Source organism: Lathyrus oleraceus, chromosome 4 (genome assembly GCF_024323335.1).
Source record: "Lathyrus oleraceus cultivar Zhongwan6 chromosome 4, CAAS_Psat_ZW6_1.0, whole genome shotgun sequence".
NCBI lineage: Eukaryota > Viridiplantae > Streptophyta > Magnoliopsida > Fabales > Fabaceae > Lathyrus > Lathyrus oleraceus.
The window spans coordinates 51,284,898-51,292,725 of record NC_066582.1 but is presented as its reverse complement, the minus strand read 5'-3'; positions in this window follow the sequence as shown (position 1 = coordinate 51,292,725).

Here is a 7,828-nt window from a genome sequence, read left to right as displayed (position 1 = left end):
AACGCACTCTTAACATCCATTTGGAATAGTTTAAAGTCTTTCGCACAAGCGAAGGCAAGGAGAAGGCGTATAGCCTCGAGTCGGGCAACTGGCGCATAAGTTTCCTCATAGTCGATGCCTTCCTCTTGGTTATACCCTTGCGCGACTAAACACGCCTTGTTACGGGTTATTACCTCGTTTTCGTCCAACTTGTTCCTAAACACCCATCGGGTGCCGATTACTCGATGACCTCGCGGAGGAGGGACAAGGTCCCAAACCTCATTTTTAGTGAACTGATTTAGTTCCTCCTGCATCGACAAAAACCAGTGTTCATCGAGTAGGGCTTCTTTAGGGTTTTTAGGTTCCATTTGTGAAACGAAAGCGAAGTGATAACAGAAATTACTTAGCTTCGATCGAGTTGTAACACCCTTTGAGACATCTCAGAGAATGTTGTCAATTGGATGGTCTTTGGGAGACTTCCAAGCTTGAGGGAGATCATCGTTTGAAGGCGGATGAGCTACCTCGGTTTCCTCATGGTGTACATCTTTATCCTCCTCAACTTTGACTTTGTCGGGTTGATCAATCCCCGGCTTGCCACCCTTGAGTATGTCTTTCGTAGATGTACCTGCACCATGAACAACACTACCCTTTTTGACGTTTCTCGGATAGGATTCGTCAAAAGTGACATGTATAGACTCTTCCACAGCAAGTAATCGTTTATTATATATTTTATATGCTTTACTCGATTGAGAGTATCCGAGGAAGATACCTTCGTCGGCCTTGGAATCGAATTTGCCTAAGTTTTCCTTTCCATTATTTAATACAAAACATTTGCAACCGAAAACATGTAAGTGAGAAACATTTGGCTTTCACCCTTTTAAAAGCTCATACGGTGTTTTATTTAGAATGGGGCGAATGAGCACCCTATTCAAAACATAACACGTCGTACTAATGGTGTCGGCCCAAAAATATTTCGGTAAACCACTTTCGTTAATCATTGTTCTTCCCAATTCTTCCAAAATTCGATTTTTACGCTCCACAACCCCATTTTTTTGAGGAGTACGTGGAGCGGAGAAGTTGTGATCGATACCATGGTTACCGCAATATTCTTCAAATAAATGGTTTTCGAACTCACCCCCATGGTCGCTTCTAATTGAAACAATGTTTGTATTTAATTTATTTTGGGAAAGCTTAGCAAACCTTTCAAAGGCGGCGAACATGTCTCTCTTGCTTACTAAAAAGATAGTCCAACAAAATCTAGAAAAATCGTCCACTATTACGAAACCGTAATAATTTCCTCCTAGACTTTTAATCCTAGATGGCCCAAATAAGTCCATATGAAGAAGTTCGAGAGGTCTCGTTGTTGAAACGATATTTTTGGATTTAAATGAGATCCTCGTTTGCTTCCCTTTTTGACAAGCATCACAAAGGTGATCCTTGGAGAACTTTATTTTGGGGAGACCTAAGACTAGATCTTTTTAGACTACTTTATTTAGTAAGTCAAAGTTAACATGTGCTAAACGCCTATGCCATAACCATGAATCTCCACTCATTGTTACAAGGCATTTGTCACTTGTTAACGATACTTCGTTCAAATCTAACATATAGACATTATTCACTCGCAGGCCATTAAACATACTCTTCTTATCATCATTATGTACAATTTTGCAACAATCTTTTGAAAAAGATACATTGTATCCTTTGTCACATAATTGACTGATGCTAAGTAGATTGTGTTTAAGACCTTCGACAAGCAATACATCAGTAATAGTAGTGGAAGAAGGGTTACCTACACTACCTCTACCTAGTATTGCTCCACGGTTGTTGTCACCATAGGTTACATATCCTTTCTTCTTAGCCACAAAGTCAATGAAGAGTGATATGTCTCCTGACATGTGCCTTGAGCACCCACTGTCGAGAACCCATCTTCTCTCGGTGGTCTTGAGGCTTGTACCCATGGAAATGCAATTAACACGAGAAGGTACCCAATGGCTTATTGGGTCCTGAATGGTGAGTAACGAAATGGTTGCATTTGGACAGCCATTGATAAATGCCTTTAGGAACTAAGAATCTCCTAAACCCGCATTTAGCAATGGATTGGCCTTTCTTACAACAATAAAGACAAGAGAAATTAACATTTTGATTGCTTTTGCTATCTTCATCCTTTATAACATATTTATATTTTTGATATGGATTAACCATACTTTTTCGAAAGTTTGATTTATCGATTGCAAAGGTAATCTTGGGCTCAAGAGCCTTGTCAAGTTTGGCCTTTAGGTTTCTTACTTCACCTTGCCAAATATAACAAGTATCACACCTATAGTTAATTATTGTATTTCTAAGGTCCTCACAACCTGCTTTTGTGCTTTCTACCATAGAAGCTTTGAGTGCCTCAAGTTTCCTTTCGGATTCTCGATATTTTTGTTCCAAATGGATAAAAATTTAGTTATTTGAGGCAAGCCTTTTAAAGGCCTCTTTAGCTTCATAGTGTAAAGTATCAAATGCAACTTATAATTCATGATGAGACATACTAGAGGATTTTTCATATTTAGCATGTCGTACCTGTTTCTTTTTGTTCTTTTGATGAGCAGAGAGGCATAGGTTTACAACTTCATCTTCATCACTAGAACTTTCATCATCGGAGGAGTCGCTATCGCTTTCCCAAGCTATGTATGCTCTCCTTGGCTTTGATAATTTCTTGTGTGATTTGGATGATTCCTTTTCCTTTGTCTTCTTGTTCATCGGACAGTCCGGTTTGTAATGACCGGGCTTCCCACAAGTGTAGCACGACCCTCTAGTCTTTTTACCTTTTGAGTCATCATTTTTAGAGTACCTTGATTGTTTCCGGAAGTTTACCAAGTTCTTCTCGGAATGTTGGATGCCGTTCTTTCTCACGTAACGATTGTAACATTTAACGAACAACCCCATATCTTCGCTCTTGTCCTCTTCTTCTTCGTCGCTCGAGGAATAATCACTTTGCTCTTTTGCTTGAGACTTCGAGGAGGAAGTCTTAAGAGCTATAGATTTCTTTTCACTCACATTTGTTTTGTCCTTATTTTCTTTCTTTTTGTGTTGTTCTAGGCTCAAGAGTACTTGTTCGTGCTCTTGTAGTTTGCCAAATAATGTTGTCAAGTCTAATATGGTAAGATCATTTGCTTCTTTGATGGCGGTCACTTTCGGCTGCCATTCCCTGTTAAGACATCTCAAGATCTTATTAGTAGCAACATCATTGGAAACCGGCCTACCTAATGAATGTAATCGATTGATGAGATGAGTAAATCTCTTTTGCATGTCAGCAATGGTTTCCCCTTGCTCCATGAAAAAGAGATCAAACTTTTGTGTTAGTGTGTTGATTCTTGCCAACTTGACATCGTTCGTCCCCTCATGGGCGATTTGTAGTGAATCCCACATGGCCTTAGCAGTAGGACAATGGATACACGATAGTATTCATCTACACCTAATGAGGAGATTAGGATATTTGTGGCTTTCCAATCATAATTGTATTTTCTTTCATCATCATCGGTCCATTGTGCTTCGGGCTTTGGCACTAATTCATTATTCTCATTGGTCATGGTTATTTCAATTGGACCATTGAGAATAACGTTCCATATTTTTCTATCTATGGAATTTATATGCACCCGCATACAGTCTTTCCAATAACTATAAATTTCACCATTGAAAACGGGAGCTCTATTATAAGCCCCTTTAGGTTCGTTAGCCATTTTCTCTCAAAGTTATATTTTGAAGCACGGAGTGAACCGGTGCTCATGATACCACTTGTTAGACTATGGCACGAATCTAGAAGGGGGGGGGGGGGGGGGGGGGTTTAATAGATCCCAATTAAAAATTGAGTCAGCGCTACCAATTAAAAATTGGTTTTGAAAAATTGTTTTAAGTGCGGAAGCGGCCGAGGAAAATATAGTCTAAAACGAACGGTTATTGGAAAACCGGATATGCGTCTAGCCTATGGATTAGTGATGATGTAGAATAAGAATCACTACACTAGTCACACTATCAAAGATTTATTTCACTTGCTAGGATTCCTAGTTCCAATGATTCAAAGAGCAAACCAAACTAGATACTCAACTAAGATAATTTTGGTTTAGGCAAATTATCAAACACTTGGTGTGCAAAAACACTCCAAGTGATATTTATGTTGAGTAAGTGATTCCAATTAGTCTAGTACAATATCTTATTGTACTTTGGATTCAAAAACAAAGTTTTAACCTCTTACTCAATTAATATCAAGGTTTGATAAAAGTGCTTATACAAAAATCACTTATTTTACACCAAAAACAAAAATGCTGAAAAATAGAGAAGACAAAGATTTGATGAGGTAGTTCCCTCGTCGTCCTCTCTTCGGGGTACGTCTGCCCTCAATTCTAAAACTAGAATTGAGATTGCTTTAATAAATATCACCTGTTGAGTATAACAGTTTATACAGGGATTGAAAAGCAAATATACAACAGAATTCTCAAGACGTTGAATGTTGCTTCCACTCCTTGTTCCTTGATTCAAGGTGAATCAAGTCCTTCGATTGTTGTTGATAGACCTCCGATTCCAGCCCCTTTGTTGAATAACTCTCAGTTCTTCAAACCCTCGGCCCGACTGATCTCAACTACAACAGATCGGACCCGAAATCTTCCCTTCAATATCACTGAATCCGCTACTAGATTGATGAAGACTTCCTCTTCTCAATCACCTTCGCTCAGCTGAAAATTGATGAAGAAATCGTCCCAAAACCCCCAAAATCAAACCAATCTTGGAGGACAAAACCCTAAAGGTTTTATTCAAGAAAAAACCTGTCGCAAGCTTCAACCCGAACCGGATTCCCCAATCTCGACTTCGAACGTTATCACCTTCAACCAATCACAAAGTACTTCAAAAATGGTTGTGTGTAATTGATGTGTTGTGAGATGTTGAAGATGAAGATGAAGAACCTTGGACACCTATTTCACTTTTTCTTGTTCTTTGTACACTTGAATCAATTTGTCAAATGTTCGAATGATACAAGTAGCCGAACTTCTATTTATAGTAACAAACCAACCAACCCACTTAACAACTTTTCAAACAAGGTGGGAATTGCTTAAAACTGTATTTGTGCGCGAATGGTCGACCATAACAGGTCCATGCGTCGATGCATAGCCTGCAGTTTTGGACAATATGAAAAACACAACAGTATGCGTCGACCATAGGTCGGCGTGCGCTGACCCGTGGGAAAGTGAAAACTTCATGCGCCGACCATGCGGTCGACTCAAGCCTCCGTGCGCTGACCCGTGACAAACTGCACTATGTTGTGCGCCGACCCTGCAGTCGACTCAAACCTTTGTGCGCTGACCCGTGACAAACTGCACTATGTTATGCGTCGACCCTGCGGTCGACTCAAACCCTGCAAATCTGCAAAAATCCAGATTTTTGTGGTTTTCATGCATTTTGTCATGACCATATTTTATCCACATATGTTGTATGAAATATAGCAGTTTAGATGAACATAGAAAATGATATGATAGGTGATATGTTGCATTTGTTTTGTAGAGGTGGATTCGACAATGCCAATTCATCCATGATGGTAATTTGTCATCATCGAAACCTATGATCGTATGTTGTATAACAGTTTGCCCTTACACATAACACTTACATCAACAATATCATTAGGATTCAAAACATTATTAACATTCAAATCCATACCTTAATTTTTAATTGGAACATCTTCGAAAGTGATTGAGGTAGGAGTAATGGTAGTTGAGTATGTATCAACCATTTATTCCTCTTCAAAAATCAGATCCTTATTCTCAACTTTGTCGATATCCTCAATGGTATAATCCTCTATGAATACGACATCACGACTACGGATAAGCTTCCATTGAACCATATCAAATAATAGATACCCGAACTCATCAAGTTCATACCCAACAAACACATATTTCTTTGACTTCTCATCCAATTTCAATCTCATATCCTTCAGAATATGCACATAAGTCATGCATCTAAACACCCGAAGATGGTCGTAGGAAACATCTTTACCACTCCAAACATGATTTGGAACATCAAACTTCAACGAAACACATGGAGTAAGGTTTAAAAGATATACAATTGTGCTTAATGTTTCTCCCAAAAGTATTTCGGCAACTTTGGTTGAGAAAGTAAACATCTCACCCTTTTAAACAAAGTTCTATTCATTATTTAGGCTAACCCATTCAATTGTGACGTCTTTGAAGGGACTTTTGATGACGTATACCTTTATCATTATAATACTTGTCGAAAGGTCCAACATACTCCCATTATCGGTTCAGATGCACTTGAGGTTTTTCCACGTCTCTCTTTCAATCGATGCTTGAAATGACTTAAAGGTATCTAACACTTGATCTTTTGTCTTAAAGGTATAAACCCATGTTTTCCTAGAATAATCATCAATGAAAGTCACAAAGCAACATGCACCACTAAGCGACCATGTATTTATCAGACCACACACATTAGAATGTACTGAACCTAACACTTTTGATTTCCTATTTGGTTCGGCTGATATAAAGGAAACCCGTATTTGCTTACCCGGCAAACAATGCGAACACTTTCTCAACTTTGCATTGGAAACACCATGTAACACATTCTTCTTTGCCAAAATGCTCAAAACTTTTCCACTCATATGACCAAAACGCTTGTGCCATGATTCAGATAAGCTATCATTGTCACAATTGTTGATGTAGCACTTCGAAACCCTAAGTTGGACGATATACAAGTTTGAATTTCTTTTTTCCTTTAGCAACCACCATTGATACTTTCTTTAACTTCCATTCATTGGCCGAAGAGGAATGATCACATTCATCATTATCCAACTTTCCAACGGATAAAAGATTAAATTAAAGTTCTGAAATGTGTTTCGCGCCTTTGAAAACTAGAGTAGTCTCACTGCTAGTTTCAACACAAATATCTCCTATTTCGATGTCATTAGCTTGCCCATTATTTCCCATACAAACAACCCTAAAGTCACAGGTCTCGTAAGTTGAAAAAAGATCACGTCTCGAGGTTGCATAAGTAGAAGTACCACTATGAACCACTCAATCCATCTAATCACATGATAAATTTACATTCTCTATATAACTATCACAAATAACAAGAAACAATCAACAATAACAACATCTTCATTATTGTTACCTTTATTTTTGTCGTTGTTGTAACTCTTCTTCTTGTTTTCCCTTTTCAACTTTCGACAATACCTTTTTTATGTGTCTTTTCCATAATGATGACACTCAATATTAGAGAATCTATTAAAGTCTCCTTATGATTTACCACGTAATGTCCCATGATTACTTGAACCTATACTTTGATGTCCCCCCTCGATTCGGTAACCAACATATCAGAATATGAAGAAGAACCTTATAACTTACACCTCAACCTCCCATTTAACACACTACTTTTAGCCAAGTCCATCGAGATGATACCATTCAGAGAAGAGTTAGATAACGGTGTCCTAAAAGTCTCCAAAGAATTAGGCAAAGTACCAAGAAGCCACAAACCTTGAATTTCACTGCCAAAAGTAAGATTCATCGCTGACACTTGATTTAGAATCCCTTGGAAAGTATTTAAGTGATTAGTCATTGGTAAACCATCACTATACCTTAATGACATCAATTGTTTGAACAAGAACAACTTATTGTTCTCTGTCTTTCTAAAATACAACTCCTTAAGTTTGGTCCAAAGAGAGCGAGCATGAGTCACTGAGCTCACATGATTCAAAACATTATCATCCATCCATTGACGAATGTAACAACACACTTGTTTATGCAACAAAGTCCATTCTTCATCACTCTTTCCACCAGGTTTTTCACTAGAGAAAACTGGCAAGTGAAAG